The sequence below is a fragment of the Gossypium arboreum genome, chromosome 10, assembly GCF_025698485.1.
Source record: "Gossypium arboreum isolate Shixiya-1 chromosome 10, ASM2569848v2, whole genome shotgun sequence".
Lineage (NCBI taxonomy): Eukaryota > Viridiplantae > Streptophyta > Magnoliopsida > Malvales > Malvaceae > Gossypium > Gossypium arboreum.
Genome location: NC_069079.1, coordinates 24,223,159 through 24,240,599, shown reverse-complemented (window position 1 = coordinate 24,240,599; position 17,441 = coordinate 24,223,159). Strand labels below are relative to the sequence as shown.

General features: G+C 38.4%; 1 non-coding gene across 1 annotated transcript; it reads right to left on the bottom strand.

Annotated features, from left to right (window-relative positions):
• Positions 1-2,139: 2,139 nt before the first annotated feature.
• LOC128283088 (small nucleolar RNA R71) lies at positions 2,140-2,246 on the bottom strand. Its single transcript, XR_008273429.1, has one exon. It is a non-coding gene; the product is annotated as a small nucleolar RNA R71 (small nucleolar RNA).
• Positions 2,247-17,441: the final 15,195 nt, after the last annotated feature.

The following is a 17,441-nucleotide window of genomic DNA, read 5'->3' as shown; positions in this document are numbered from 1 at the left end:
CTCGAACATTAAACTCAATTTATAACCCATTCAAAATTCCTTAGCAACAAGCATTTAACAACAATGTACTTAACCAATTCCTTAAGCACACATTCGGCAACATATATATATGTCAATGACTAAAACACTTAGGCCGATTCTTTCCATTTTGTATCTATGCACCTATTTGATCATTAGTTTAGTTCAAACACCCTTACACTAAGATTCATCCAATTTAACATGAAACACAAACCTAAATCCTCAATAGCTACCATGGCTGAAAGTTCTAGTCATCCCAAAATCAAAATTCTTAGCATGGGCTACCTAGAGGATTTGATGACTAGTTCAAATCTCAAACCATTTAACATACTTATCAAAATATATAACATTACCACCATTTTTCTTTAACCTCTACCATGGCCGAATGTTCATATCACCATCCATTTCAAAGATTTCGGCATGGTTAAGTAAGGGACTTAGAATCTAGCTTAAAACCATGCTAAGATTTTAAAGGACTAGCTTGAGTTTCTTACCTTAATGAAAGCCTACCATGGCCGAATGGCTCCTCCTCTTCCTCTCTTAGAATCGCCAAGAAGAAAACATGAGAAAGACTCCTTTGTTTCTTTTCTCTTTTCCTTATTTTATTTACTTATGTTATAAAATATAAGCTACTAACTAATAATTAATACATATTATGTGCATATAAGCCCATCATGGCGGCCACTACTTATGATATATGGGAAATTTGACATGCAAACCCTCATTTTTGCATGCATGATCAACTAGTCATCACACATTTCCCCATCATACTTTCAAAGTTTACTACTAGGTCCTTTCTAGTGAAATTCACATTTATAACTCTAAATCAAAACATCAAAAATGTCACACATGAGTTAACACATATTATAGGCATCAAAATAAATTTTAAATTATTTTTATGCCTCAGTTTTGTGGTCCCGAAACCACATTTCGACTAGGGTCATTTTAAGGCTGTCACACACACGACCTGGGCATTCCCACACAGGCTAAGCACATGCCCGTTTGAACCACACGGGTTGGCCACAAGCCCATATGCCAACCTTGTCGATTTCAAACCCTGTTTCCCTAACAAGTAGAAAAAGCCAATTTTTAAGGTTTCTGGGCATTCTAAAGTTTATAAATACGCACTAGAAAAAGACTTAAGGGAGCACGAGGAGAAGAACGAAGAAGTTACTTGAAGAACGCCGTCAGAATCAACTCAAAAGTAGGATCTCCTTCAAGATTAAAGATCTCCTGTCAACTTCTCTAGAAGTTTTTGGCTTTCTTTATGTTTTTTTGTTTTCCTACTTTTGAGATGTTTTCCTTCCAAAGTATGAATTAAATTCCCTAGATACCTAGGGAAGATGAAACCTATGATGAAACCTATGATGGATCATCAAGTTTTTGGCACCGTTGCTGGGGTCTAAGATATTAGGAACACTAAATTTTTATTAATTTAGCCATTTTTTTAATTGTATTGTATTGCATTTTATTTTTGTTTTTAGTTTAATTTTTGTTTACTAATTTTTCTTTTTGTTTGCTTCTGGCAGGCTCCTTTAATATATGACTAGAAGAAACCCATCAAGGCCTTTAGTACTCGACAGTGAGATCGAAAGTACAGCTCATAGAAACCATAGAAAAGCGAGGCAGAGTCGAGAAAGTATAGTGGAAGAGCAAGAGGATACCATTAATATTACTGAAGAGATGGCTGAAAATCAGAATAATCAGCTACGTCATGGGGTTGCCGCGAATCTTACAAATCCAAATCCTGCTCTTCGTACTATGTACGATTATGCCAAGCCCAATTTAACTAGGGCTGAATCGAGTATCGTGAGGCCTGCTATTGCTGCAAATAACTTCGAATTGAAACTGAACACCATTAAGATGATTCAACAATTCGTTCAATTCGATGGCTTGCAAGATAAAGATCCAAATACTCATTTGGCTAACTTTTTGGAATTCTGAGACACTTTTAAGATTAATGGTGTTTCTGACAACGCAATTCACCTTCGGTTGTTCCCCTTTTGGTTGAGAAATAAGGCTAAATAGTGGTTGAACTCCCTACCACGAGGTTCTATCACTACATAGGAGAAAATGATTGAAAAATTCTTATTAAAGTATTTTCTGCCAGCTAAGACAGCTAAGTGGAGGAATGATATCTCTTTCTTCATGCAAATGGATTTAGAGACTCTATATGATGCATGGGAGAGGTATAAGGACTTATTGAGAAGGTGCCCTCACCATGGGTTACCTTTATAGCTACAAGTTTAAACTTTCTACAATGGTTTGAACCTCTCAACTAGGCAATTGATTGATACAGCCGCCGGTGGGACTTTGAATTATAAAACACTTGAAGCGGCTTATGAGTTTATAGAAGAGATGTCACTGAATAATTATCAGTGGCAAGTCATGAGAGGAAGCAGATGAAAGCAGCCGGTGTTTTTAACGTAGATGCGATCACCATGTTGTCAAATCAGGTATAAATTTTGAATAAAAAGATTGATGGTTTATATAGTTCTACGCAGGTACATCCGGTGATGCAGTACGATACAAATAGAGGAGGGATGAAAAATCCAGAATGCGTAGCCTACGACCCTAGCACAGAGAATTAACAAGTCAACTATATGGGTATTAATTCTAGACCTCAGAATAATCCCTATAGTAACACTTATAATGTAGGTTGGAGGAACCATCCCAATTTCTCTTGGGGTGGTCAAGGAAATCAAAGACCACAGTCTTCTCCAGGCTTTCAACAACCACTATACCAGTAAGAGAAAAAGCCGAACCTTGAGGAGATGTTGACGAAATTTATTTCGGTGTCAAAAACCCGCTTCCACAACACCAAAACCGCACTAAAAAATCAACAAGCGTTAATTAAAGGGCTCGAGAATCAAATAGGTCAGCTTACTAAGCTAATTTCAGAAAGACCACAAGGTAGCTTGCCTAGCAACACCGAAACTAACCCAAGAGAGTGGCTTCATGTGATTACTATTCGAGATAAAGAAGGGTTAGTGGAATCTAAACCAGAACTAAGACAAGAAAGTGTGGTAAGTCAAGGTAAGGTTGAGGTGAGTCATAGTGAACAAAAACCGGTAGGTAAGGAGTATAAACCTCGTGTGCCATTTCCAAATGCCAAAAAGAAAGACCACACAAACGAACAATTTGGTAAATTTCTTAAACTTCTTAAAAATTTACATATCAACTTACAGTTTATTGAAGCCTTTTCGCAGATGCCCAATGCAGAAAAATTTTTAAATGAGCTTTTAGCAAACAAGTGGAAGTTAGATGATTCGTTGCATGTGGAGTTAAATGTAGTGTGCTCAGCTATTTTACAGAATAAACTATCCAATAATTTGAATGATCTAGAGAGTTTTACTATTTCTTGTTTAATTGGTAGTTTAAATGTTAATAATGCTTTGATTTAGGGGCTTCTATTAATGTCATGCCTTATAAAATGTTTAAACAACTAGGTCTTAGGAAACCCAAACAAACTAGGATAAGTATTCAATTAGCAGATAGAACCATTAGATTTCCTAGGGGTATTGTAGAAGACATACACGTGAAAATTGATAAATTTATATTCCCAGTTGATTTTGTTGTTTTAGACATGGATGAAGATAGTGACGTACCTTTAATTTTAAGACAACCCTTTTTAGCAACTGCTAGAACTATTATTGATGTTGGTACAGGAGAATTAATACTTCGTGTAGGCGATGAAATGGTTAAACTCCAAACTCGTGATTCTGCTTAGTTATCTAGTAATCAAGATGATTATATGAGTCCTATTAATGTATGTAACCTTGTGGCTCAACCTTCTTTGCAGGAAATCTCTCGGAAAAATGTGACAGAGCCACGTTCTAGCTCATACGATAAAAATAGAACAAGTCATGAAGAACAAAGGGTACAGATCGATGAACTAGATGAATGACTGACACATGGCAAGGAGAAACCAAGAATACACGATGCAAAAACAAAACAACATTTTGACGAGCATGTGGATGGAACACACCAATTTAAGGTTGGGGACCAGGTGCTATTGCATAAAACAGACCCTTGAATTGCCACTTCAGAGCTTAATGCGAACGAAGCAACTCCTTTTATAGTACTCAATATCTTCCTATACGGTACAGTCGAGGTAAAGCATTCTGAATTTGGCACTTTCAAGGTTAATATTACTCGACTCAAACCTTATTTGAATAAAAGAATTGATAGTGAGAAAGAGGAGTCTTGACTCCGCGAACCACCGTGACCGTGCGAATACGAGGTTAATCAAACTTAGACTTTAAATATGCGCTTCTCAGGGGGCAACTCGAGTGCTAACACTACTAATTTCTTAATTTTATATCATAATATTTTTTATTAAAATTTAAAAAATATATGAGTTTCTAAAACCCATACGGCCTGGACATACGGGCGTATCCTTGGCGGTGTGGATCCTATGACTTAGTTTTAAAATTTGAAGAAAATCGACAGTGAGTTACATAGCCATACGACACGACCGTGTAACACACAAAGCCTGGACAAACGGGCGTGTCCTTGGCCATGTGGAGCCTGGGACTTAATTTTTTCAAATATTGACAGAGACATGGCCTAAAATAGTTTACATGGGCGTGTGACACGATCGTGTGGACCATACGGCCTAGACACACGGGTATTTCTTAGGCTGTGTGGAACTTGGAGTTAAAATTTTCAATTTTAAAAAAAGTCAGAGAGTTACACGGGCAAGGCACACCGGCGTGGAAGAAGCGAAGGAGATTGCACATGGGCATGCGGTTCACACGGCCTAGACACACGGGCGTGTCCTAGGCCGTGTAAAGACTGGGCTTTCATTGGAGATAACACGGGCGTGTGACATAGCCGTGTGTCCCAACACGGGCCTCACATGACCGTGTCACCCTTTTAAATCCCTAATTCCTTTTCAATTTTTATTTTTTGTCTTCTTCTCAAACTTCCCAACCCTAGCCGCCGCAACACCCCCACTCCTCCACCGTCTGGCCGCCAGCCACTCCCACGCCGTTATCGTCGCCCCACCCTCAATGCACCTTCTCCTCATTGATCCACTATCAACCCAACCAAACCCCATTTTCAGCCTCTTCCCCTCTCCCTTTCCCTCTCCTCTCTTGCCATTAACAAACCCCACAAGCTGCCCCTACCATCCAAGCACCCCCTCTCCTCCTTTCTTTCTCATTTTTTTTTCTCTCCCCAATCAGCCACCGCCGTCCCTTTCCCCTCACATCTCAACCCTCCCTTGTCTCTTCGACTGACACATAGGCAACCCGAACCCCCTTCCCTCTCTCACTCAACCAAAACCCCCAAACGTACAACCCCCACCGTTCGGCAACCATTCCCCATCGCCGTCACGCCTCTAACTCCGTTCACCACCCTACCACCATCGGTTACTTCTATTTACTCTATTATTATTATTATTATTATTATTATTATTATTATTATTATTATTATTATTATTATTATTTCTTTGTTTATTCCTTTATTTCATATTATCTTATTTTATTATTTCTTTTTATTACTTTACTTATTTTTCCACCGATTTTATGTTCTTATTGAGTTTTAGAAATTTTGATTATTTGCAATTTGATTTGAGTTTCTTATATTTTATTCCTCATTAAACAATATTATGCATGTAGTTTTTTAGTTGCCTTTAATTTTATTCTATTTCATACCATTTTTTATTATTCATTTTTATTATTGCTCAGTCTTAGATTCAGTCTTACTCTGTTCTTGTTTGGTTTTAGCATTCTACTTCTTAATTTTCTAATGATCACAGTCCATTAGTCCAAATGTTGCGCTTCACTTAGATTTTTGTTTTCAAGTAGGTTGCATCTATTACGTTTATTCATCCATTAAATCTATTTGATTGATTTATTGTAGATACACCATGACGAACACTCATGGCAAGTCCAAGACTGTCGTTCCCACTTCAAAAAAAGGAAAGGGCCCCGGCGCATCCTCCACTTCAGGCGCTTCAGCTGAGGCCTGCCACCCTTGTCTCTGATTTTCAGTAGGCATCCAGGAGGATTTATATTAGCTCCTTCGAGTACGTTCACTCGGTCTAGGCCACTGCATTAATTGGGCTGCGTTGGAGCAAGTTTGACTCGTTGATGACGTGCGTGCCATTATCCCCATATCTCCGTGGGATAGATTCTTTTCCATTATCAAACCCACCTATATGAGCTTACCTTTGAGTTTTGTGCGACGCTTTTGGTATAACAGGTCATGACGGTTCATGACGAGCCAGGTACCATCAGTTTGGTACGGTTATAGGACTCTATACGGAGGACTTTATGAGCGCCGAAGACTTCCTTAGACTTCATAGGCACATCCATCACTCGCCATCACATTGTTGGACCGATCTTACAGTGAGCCAAACACTATATGATGCGAGTCGCTTGAAGGTAACCTCTCTCTCTGGCCTTACGATACATTCACGTACTTTTAGCTCACACTTTGACAGGTCAGAGAGAGAGCACCGGAGTCGTTAACACTCATGACACTTATTTCCTATAGAGCATGGCGCACACGGGCATATATTTGATTTGGCATACTTCATCGCTCTAGCCTTCCGCCATCAGACTGACCGCCATAGGAAGGGCCCCATCTGCTTAGGCCCTTCCGTGACTCACCTCGCTCGACACTTCGGCCTACTCGACACACCAGTGTAGTCCTCTACACTAACACTAGTAGGCCAGATGTCCCTTTAGGGCGAGCATGATACATATGAGGATGGTCGAGCGGCGTCGTTACTGTTTTTCATTCTGATGCTCAGAATGAACCCGAGGACTTCGCTGATGATGTTCCTCCCTCTCACAAGGACCCACCACAGCCTCCACCTTCGAGTCACTGACTTGTTCCTTCTGCTACTAGCTTCCGAGGAGTATCCCCCGAGGAGTTTGCTAGCTTCCTGTCAGTACTGCATTTAGAAGTTTGACAGTATTGACGCGACATTGCAGTAGATTTACCTCGCGTTTCCATATTTCTCCTCTAGCGCCGATGACTCACGATGCTGATACGTTTGATGATGAGAACCATTGAGTCCATTTATTTTTCTTTTCTTTTTTCTTTTTAGTTTTTATTTTTCTTTTTATTTTTCTGTTTATTTGTATTTTCCTAGAATTTTTTTGCTTTTATATTTTGAACTATATTTTATTTACCATGGTTGTTTCTAATAGAGTTTGAAACCCTTTAATCTTCTTCAACATTGTGTTTCTTTTCTTATTAGTTGCTCAGAATCATGCACTACATCTACATTTATCTACAATTTCGCTTTTCATTATTGTAGGGATTTCATCCAATATTCAGGGCAGTTTCAATTCTTTCCCTCTCTTATGATATTCTGTTTCTACTGTGATTATCTATGTTTGTACATTAAGGACAATATACATATTAAGTGTGGGGAGGTTATTATTTAAAAATCCCTGCATTATGCCTTGTGTTCAAGTAATTTTCTCATACTACTATTAGAATTAATTTTTTATTGATTTATAATTTTTGTTAATGTGTTTTAGATTAAATTCATAGGTAATTGTGCATTGATTGTTTAAACTTTAAGACATGAGAGAATCAAGTATGATAAGTCTATTTTCAGAATTAAAATTTGTTAGGTTGTTTCCTTAAATTGAAGTATTACCTTGAAGTTTGAGATTCGCAAGATTGACATCAAAAACCATAATTTTTGTGAGATTTTGAGCCTTTAGAGCATACAATTTTCTTGCTCACTTTATTATTGGTTATGAGTGTGTTAATACTGATTGGTTATTCTAGAATTTGCTTTGATTATACATGTCCAGACCACACCTTTGATTTGATTTACTGAGATGCTAAAGGCACCTAGGATTTAACCAACTTATCACATAAAGCCTACCCCCATAATTAACCCTTAGTGAACCCCTTTGAGCCTAAAACGCAGTTTTTTGATCTACCCTTAATACTAACCCATAACTCATTCTTTTTGATTCATTGAGAATTTTTCCTATTGTATTGACTCCCTTTATTTTTCTTTTGAGATTTGGTTTGGTTAGTTGCCTAACTATGTTCTGTTGTTTAGTTGGTAAATTATTTCTTATTATCCATTATTCTAAAAAAAAGGGAAAAAATATATTTATTTTGATTATTACTAGTTCTATGTTATTTGAGCTTAAACAATTAATTTCACATTTTGAGAAGAAACTCGTGTTATTCTTGATAAGTTTTCAATTGATGTAATTATTCAGTATTAGTTTATTTTTCTAGTTTGGCAATTTATCAATTCGATCTCGATTCTAACCCTCTTTTTTAGCCTTTACCCACGCCCTTAGCTAAGCCCCATTACAACCTTTTAAAGAACTTTTGATTTGTGTATCATCTCATTTTATAGTGGTGGAGATTTGACTTTCATGCAAGCCTATGGTAATGACTTTTCATATTTGACTTTTGACTGCTTAATTTTTGAACCTTAAACACTTTGAGTAATTTGAGTGAATCTCTAGTGAGGATATCGATTCTTGTTGATTTTGAATTAAAGGTAATTACTTAGATAAGGGGAAATACCTAAGTTTTCATGCTTTAAAATTTTTGACTTGGATTGTTTGGATCTGTAAATGCTCTTTTAGTTTAATTATCAATGTATGATTATTTTTGAACTATGAAAAAACATTATTGATGAGGCTTATGAATTGAGAAAGTTTAATTTTAATTGTGAGTTGAGGATTTTGCTTGAGGACAAGCAAACGCTTAAGTGTGGGGATATTTGATAAACCATAAAAGTAGCATGTTTTAATCCCATTCTTAGCATGTTTTTGGATGATTTATTATATAATTTAGTGAATTTGATGCTCTTAACCCTTTAATTTCATGTTTCTATACTTAGGAGAGCAGAGGGGAGCAAAAGAAACGAAAAACGAGCCAAAATCGGACAAAATGAGCTATTTTCAGGAACCACACAGCCTGGGCATTCCCACACGGGCTAAGCATACGCCCGTGTGAGCCACACGCCCATGTGTCAGCCCGTGTTGTTTTCAAACCCTATTTCTTAACACACAAAAAAGCTAATTTTTAGGGTTTCTGAGCAGTCTAAAGTTTATAACTACACACTAGAAGAAGACCTAAGGGAGCACGAGGAGAAGAATGAAGAAATTACTCGAAAAACACCGTCAGAATCAACTCAGAAACAGGATCTCCATCAAGATTAAAGATCTCCAGTCAACTTCTCTAGAAGTTTTTGGGTTTCTTTATATTTTGTTTTCCTAATTTTGAGATGTTTTCCTTCCAAAGTATGAAATAATTCCCTAGATACCTAGGGAAGATGAAACCTATGATGGATATTGTTATTTAATTTCTGAATTACATGATAAATACTTGATTTCTTGATCTCAATTATGTGTACTTATTCTATGTTTTAATGTTTTCATGATATTAATTCATGATTAATGTGCTTATTTCAGTGAAACAAAAGTCCCTGTTTAAGAGTAGATCTGGCATAATTGAGTGGAGTTGCATGCAATCCTAGAAATAGGTCGACATAAATCTACCGGATTAGAGTCAAATCTAATAGAAGAATCCATATATCGAGTTAATGTGACAATAGGGGTTTAATTAGAAAGAGATTTCAATTAATCAACCTAAAGTCAATTATTTTTACTCTTAAAAGAGATGTTAATATAATTTAGGGATTTCTACGGATCAAGGCAAGTGAATAAATCGTTTAATTCAGATTCAGAATAATAAGTGAAATCTAGGTGGATTCTTTCCTGGGTATTGTCTCTCCTGTGTAGCACCGATAGAATCGTTTTTCAGCTTTTGCTGAAGCCTCATTTTCTGCGTTTTGGGTACACACCTGGTATCTTTTTGATGTAAAAACTATCCTAAACCTAAAATCAGAGTATCCAATAGCCAATTTAACAATCAATTTACGAAGTGATATAAAACCCGAGGCAACGCTCATAACTTACTGGCAACGAAAAGCACCACTTAACCCGTTCAAGCAAATGGTGCGAGAACTCACTGCTCACATCGTTGTCCTACACCCAAAATAATCACAAAAAAATCAAATCCTACAATTACACAAACTGAAACTAACGCAAAAACAAAACTATCTCAAAAACACACCAAAACCGTTACCTACACAATAGCACAGCGGAAACGAAACGTCAACGTACCACAGTGAGGAAGGAAAAATTTTGATGAAAATAAAAAATTGGATGCCAAAAGTTGGAAAACAGAGAGAAAAATGCCAGAAGGAGAAGAAAATTTTAGGAAAACAAAAAAACTGCTAGCATATCCCTAATTTCTCTCCACTAACAAACAACTACTCAGAATCCCAACTCTATTGGAACTCTCTCAGTTAACAAAGGAAAAATTTAACACCCTCGCTAACGCAGAGATTCGAACATAGGACTCCCAACACACCAATTCCTTAGCACTTAAACCAACAGGCTTATTCTGATATGGATTTACAGACAATTAAATAAGAACCTATAGAACAAGGATAAGGCTAGGATTTAGAAAATAACAAAATTTGGCAAAGACGAGACTTGAACCCAAGACTTCTCACACACATCCAGAACACTTAACCATTGAAGCAGATACACACTTGTGTCAAATATTTATAGAAGCAGTAATAAAAAAGTTAGGGCGTTACAACTCTACCCCTTAAAAGAAATTTTGACTTCGAAATTTACTTGATCAAAATAGATGAGGATACTGCTGACGCATCGAGTCTTCAAGTTCCCACCTGGCCTCCTCGGTACCATATTCCGCCATAGATCCTTCACTAAAGGAATGGATTTCCTCATCAGAACATTAGCATGTCGATCCAGAATCTGATTCGGCTCCTCTTCAAAAGTAAAGTCCGGTCTAACCTCAATTTTCTCAACAGAGACAACATGAGATGGATCCAACTGATACCGCCTCAACATTGAAACATGAAAGACATCATGGATACAGTCTAACTCCGGAGGTAACTCCAACAGATAAGTGACCGGTCCCACACACTTTAGAATCTAATACGACCCAATGAACTTAGGGCTCAACTTACCTTTACGACTGAATCTAAAACATTCTTCCACGGAGAAACATTAAGAAAATCAAAGTCCCCTATAAAATACTCAATATCACGCCTCTTCAGATCTGCATAAGATTTTTGTCCATCAGAAACCACCTTCAGATGATCCCGAATCAGTCTAACCTTATCTTCAGTCTCAGAAACTAACTCAGGACCCAAAACCCGATGCTCACCCAACTCAGTCCAACATAGCGTAGTATGGCACTTACGACTATACAAAGCCTCGTAAGGTGCCATTTGGATGCTAAACTAGAAAATGTTATTGTAGGCAAACTCAGCTAGTGGCAGATAATCCTTCTAACTACCTCAAAACTCCTAACTACCTCAAAAATCTATCACACAGCTTTAAAGCATATCCTCTAGTATATGAATCACTCTCTCAGATTGACCATTGGTCTGAGGATGGAACTCAGAACCCAGAGCCTTATGCAACTTCTTCCAAAACCGAGATGTGAAGCGAGGATCTCTATCAGAAATAATCGACACAGGAACCCTATGCAGTGTATCTATCTCAGAGATATAGAGCTTCGCTAACTTCAGCAGAGAATAATCTGTCCGGACCAGAATAAAGTGAGTAGACTTGTTCAATCAATCCACGATGACCCAAACAGAATCCTCCTTAGTGGGTGTCAAGGGCAACCCACTACGAAGTCCATTGTCACTCATTCCCACTTCCATAAAGGGATCTTAATTGGCTGTAACAAACTCAAAGGCAACTGGTGCTCAGCCTTAACTTGCTGGCATGTTAGACAAAGAGCCACAAAATCCATAACCTCACGTTTCAAACCCGGCCATCAGTACAACTCACGGAGATCCTGGTACATCTTATTACCATTGGGATGCATAACATATGGGTTACTATGTGCTTCCCTCAGAATCAACTGTCTCCAATTAGAATCATTTGGCACATAGATTCGACTTCAAAAACAAAACACTCCATCGTTATTTAGCCCAAAAATTAAAGTTCTGCCACTCTCAATCTGATGGGACCGCATACCTAAAGTCTCATCCACTAACTGTTCATCTCAAATCTGATCAATCCAAGTCAGCTTAACTTGCAACTTGGCTAACAGACTCCCATAATCAAACAGACTAAGGTGAGCGAACATCACCCTCAAATCAGTCATCGACCACCACTTTGGCCTTACCAGGATGATACTCTATTGTGTAGGCATAATCCTTGAGCAATTCAATCCATCGGCACTGCCTAAGGTTCAACTCCTTCTAAGTAAGAAGGTACTTGAAACTCTTGTGATTAGTGTAGATAATGCACCTCTCACCATACAAATAATGCGTCTAAATTTTAATGCAAAGACTACAGCAGGCAACTCGAGATCATACATCAGATAGTTTCCCTCATGTGTCTTAAGCTGTCGGGATGCATAAGCCACGACCTTACCATCCTGCATCAGAACACATCTCAAACTGACATGCGATGTATCACTGTAGACCAAAAACTCCTTACCGGATTCAAGCTGTATCAGGATAGGAGCTTGAGTCAGAACAAACTTGAGCTTCTCAAAGCTCGATTGTTACGCATCAGTCCAGACAAATGGAACACCCTTATGTAAAAGCTTAGTCAAGGGAGCTACAATCAAAGAGAACCCAAACCCTCCAAACCCAAAAAATTGCGAATATTAGATACATTCTTAGGCTGTTTCCAATCAAGTACAACCTTAATCTTCCTCGGATCAACACGAATCCCCTCAGCAGACACCACATGCCCCAAGAAAGTTACCTCTCGTACATAAAACTCGCACTTACTCAACTTAGTGTAGAGCTGTTTTTCACGAAGAATCTGATGCACCACTCTGATATGTTCATCATGCTCATCCTCACTCTTAGAGTAAACCAAAATGTCATCGATAAAGACCATGACAAATTAATCTAGATAAGGTTGAAAGACTTGGTTTATCAAATCCATGAATGTCGTTAGAGCAATCGTCAGACCGAAAGGCATCACTAGGAACTCATAATGTCCATAACGAGTCATAAATGCAATCTTATGAACATCCACCTCCTTAACCCTCAACTGATGGTATCCAAAATGAAGATCTATCTTAGAGAACACTGAATCCCCTCAAAACTGATCAAACAAGTCATCAATCCTTGGAAGTGAATATTTATTCTTCACAGTCAACTTATTCAACTATCGATAATCGATGCACATCTTTATGGTCCCATCCTTATTCTTAACAAATAGAACTAGTGCCCTCCGCGGAGACACACTAGGATAGATGAAACCACGATCCAGAAGTTCTTGAAGTTGAGCCTTAAGCTCAGTAAGCTCCTTCTGTGCCATATGGTATGGAGCGATACATATCGGAGCTATACCCGGAAGGAGCTCAATTCCAAAATCAACCTCTCGATTCGGAGGTAAACCTAGTAACTCCTCAGGGAAGACATCCAAAAAATCCCTCAACGTTCTGATATATTTGATAGAAGAGTCCCCAAAATCAGAAACACTGACGTAAGCAAGTACGTCTCACACCCTTTTCGAACCAGTTTTTCAGCCACAACAGTAGAGATCACATTGGAAAAATAATCTTTAAGCTCACCAATCACAACCACCTCCATATCATCCTTGGTCCTAAGAATGACCCTTTTAGATGCGCAATCCAAACTGACTCGGTGCTCAACCAACCAGTCTATTCCCAGAATTAAATCAAACTCCCCAAACGGAAGCTCCATCAAATTTGCCAGAAAGACAGCCTCTTGTACCACTAACTAGACATCCCTATAAAGTTTACTAACCCGAACAAACTGCCCCAATGGACTTAGTACAATAATCAGTCTATTCCCAGAATTAAATTGAACTCCCTAAATGGAAGCTCTATCAGATTTGCCAGAAAGACAACCCTTTATACCACTAATAGGACATTCCTATAGAGTTTACTAACCCAAACAGACTGCCCCAATGGGCTTAGTACAGTAATCTCACTAGAAGTGCTCTCAATAGAGATCCCCAGGTTTTCAAATATAGTGCTAGCTACATAGGAGTGAGTAGAACCTATGTCTATTAAAGTAGTATAAGGCTCATCAAATATAAGGAATGCACCAGTGATGACATCAGGAGTATCTCTATCCTCCCGGTGTCGTGCAGTATAAACTAATGCAGGCTGCCTCACCTCAGTCTGACCAACACCTCTCCCCGGCGCTCTCTACCCACGACCCATACCATTACCACCTCTAGCTTGTCCACGACCCCTAGGTTGCTGCTGAACTACCCTCTGAGGCTGCACAAAACCTGGTCCTGAAGCTTGCAACCGATTAGCCCTCTGTGGACACTATTGAATCCGATGCTCCAAAGACCCACACATTAGACAAGCCCCTATCCTCTTCCAACACTCACCCGGATGGCGTCTACCACAATCTCCACATAGCTGAATCCTGATAGGAGCATCAAGAGCCCCTACTCTAACAGGCCCATTAGGTCTGGCCTTTTTCTTAGGCCTCTGAATAGAACTAAATAGCTCTAAATCCCTCTTATTCTTACCCCTTTCTCGATCCCTATTATGGCGTTCCACAAGCTTAACATCCTCGATGATCTTCACCTTATCAACTAGAACTGCAAACTCACGCTCCTTCTGTGGAGCAATCAGTACTCTTAGGCTATCTCTTAGACCGTCCTTAAAACTGACACACCTCTTGTACTCAGATGCCATCATGCCTCGAGCATAACGGCTCAACATCAGAAACTCAGACTCATACTCGGATATTGATCTATCGCCTTGCGTGGGATTCATAAACTCATGCCTATGAGCATCCAAATAGCTCGCTCCCACATACTTGCTCTGAAAGATAGTCTTAAAGAAATCCCAACTCAGACGACCAGGTTGAGTACCCTCCTTAACCGTCAACCACCACAGATAAGCCTTATCGTGAAGCAAAGAGACGGCACCTTTCAGTTTCTACTCAGGGGTACAGTCTAGATCATTCATGATCCTCTTGGTGGCCTCCAACCAATACTCGACAACATTAGGGGCGACTCTAGTGACACTCCTAAACAACTCTGCACCATTGGACCGGAGTCATTCAATTATCGACCCTCGACCCCTAGCTCTAGAATGGGGTCCAGCGACCCTCTCTAAAATCCTCAGCATGGCTTGGGACAGTGCATCGTTCCCAGCCGAGCGACTTTAAGACCCAGTTTCAGTAGCAGGCAAAACTGGTGTCTCACTCGTATCCAAGTTCAGCATATTGCCCAGAGAGGAAGACTCAGCTCGAGCCCCCTACGGCCTCTACCACGGCCTCGAATATCACGTCCGCGAGTTCCATAAGTGCTCATTGTATATTTCAAGTTATTTCTACATTAAAAATTTTATGCATCAGTTTCAGTATTTATTAGCAGATGTTTTATGAATAATTTATCAGAAGTTAAAAATTGTTTCTTAAGGTTTCAGTCTAACTACCCAGTACAGTTTTAGAAAGTACTAATTACAGTTTAGAGTTTTCTATCAAAAATTTAGAAATACTTACAGGATCAGCGCCGGAGACTCGGTGTGCCACATACTTTTTAAATTTATCCAAAAATATTTGAAAACCAATTCTTTTCGAAATATAATTTTGAAATCTAAAATTCACAGCCTGAGTTTTAGAACCTCGCTCTGATGCCACTAAATGTAACACTCTAAACCTGGCCTAAACGTTATGGCCGAATCCGGAGGTGTCGCAAAGAATGGGTTTGAAAGTAAATTCAATATGATAAAACTATTTACATTTCTTTCCAACTCTTACTAGCTTGCATCCAATGTCAAAATGTTATTCAATTAATTAATTTGTCTTTAAACAGGTTTTTACAGCAAAAGCTTTCAAAAACCATTCTATTTTAGAAAATTAGTTCACATTTTCAGAAAAACTTTTGTTTGCGTAAAACCATCATTTTCATAAAACACTTTATCAAAAGAAATCAAACTATCAAACAACTCAAAAATCAACAGTTTAAAACCAAAATTCCAGAGAGTCCCAAATATTACAAACTCTCAAAATAAATACCAAAACATAAATAAAACCATAAATTACTAAGTTTCATCAATTTATGGTCAAGTGGTCACCGTAGAGTCTCTGTCACACTGTTTCGCCTAAGTCTGTGGAATACCTGACAAAACAGACACATATGTTAGTTTACGAAAACTTAGTATGTAGCCTAACAGAATTAAGCATGCAATCATAAATAACTATATGCACAGTCAGATACGGATACAGATTCAGATATGCAAAATCCTTCTCTTATCCTCTACACACCAACTCCGTCCATCCCATCACACCATGTGAGGTTAAAAAAACCCACCCATCCTTACACATCACGATATGCCATTAAGGCACATAACAGATAACATGCAGCCAATTTGCCAGAATAAGGCGATTAACACCGAACAGAATATTTTTTCCTCATATACAAATCCCACCCTAATAACAGATATATATATGGCAAATTAAACATGCTCAACATGCTTTATACAAATAACGGATATACATACATCAGTATTGTGACAGCCCAAAATTGACCCTAGTCAGGATGTGGTTTCGGGACCACAAAACCGAGGCATAAAAATAATTTAAAATTTATTTTGATGCCTATGATATGTGTTAATTTGTGTGTGACATTTTTGATGTTTCGATTTAGTGTTATAAATGCGAATTTCACTAGAAAGGACCTAGTAGTGAACTTTGAAAGTATGATGGGGAAATGTGTGATGACTAGTTGCTCATGCATGCAAAAATAAGGATTTGCATGTCAAATTCCCCCCAACATGAAGTGGCGGCCATGGCAAGAGAGGATGGGCAAAACATGTCATGAAACATGTTTTGTTGGTGCATTAGGGAGAAATAATAAACAAAGGTGTATGGGTAAGAAAAGAATGAAAAAAAATGTGTGTGAGTGTGGTATTCCCCCATTGCCGTGAGTTGTAGAGAAAGAAAGAAAAATTTTGTTCATCCTTTCTTTGAGCCAAAACTAAGGAAGAAGGAGGATTTTTGCTTCATGCTTGGTTTGGAAGAGATCTAGAAGGAGATTTGGCTAAGTTTGCATCAAGATTAAGGTATGTATGAGGTTGTGTTAGGAGTTTCATGCATGTTTTGGTTGCTAACTTGATGTGCATGTTAGCCATGGCTCAAATCTTTGTTATGCCATGGAAATGGTATTTGGCCAAAGTTGTTATGGTGATAAAGCCATTGCATGCTAAGTGTGAAGCTTGATGATGATGCATGCAATGATGGATTGTCTACTTTTGAGTAAGATTTTGACTTTTCTTTTGTTTAATCATGATTGAAGTTGAAAAGGGCATGATTGTCATATTCGCCATGATGCATTCATGAGCATGGTTCATGCTTCTTGCATGTTAGTTAAAATTTGTGTTTTGGATGGCTATGGACACCTTGAAATTCG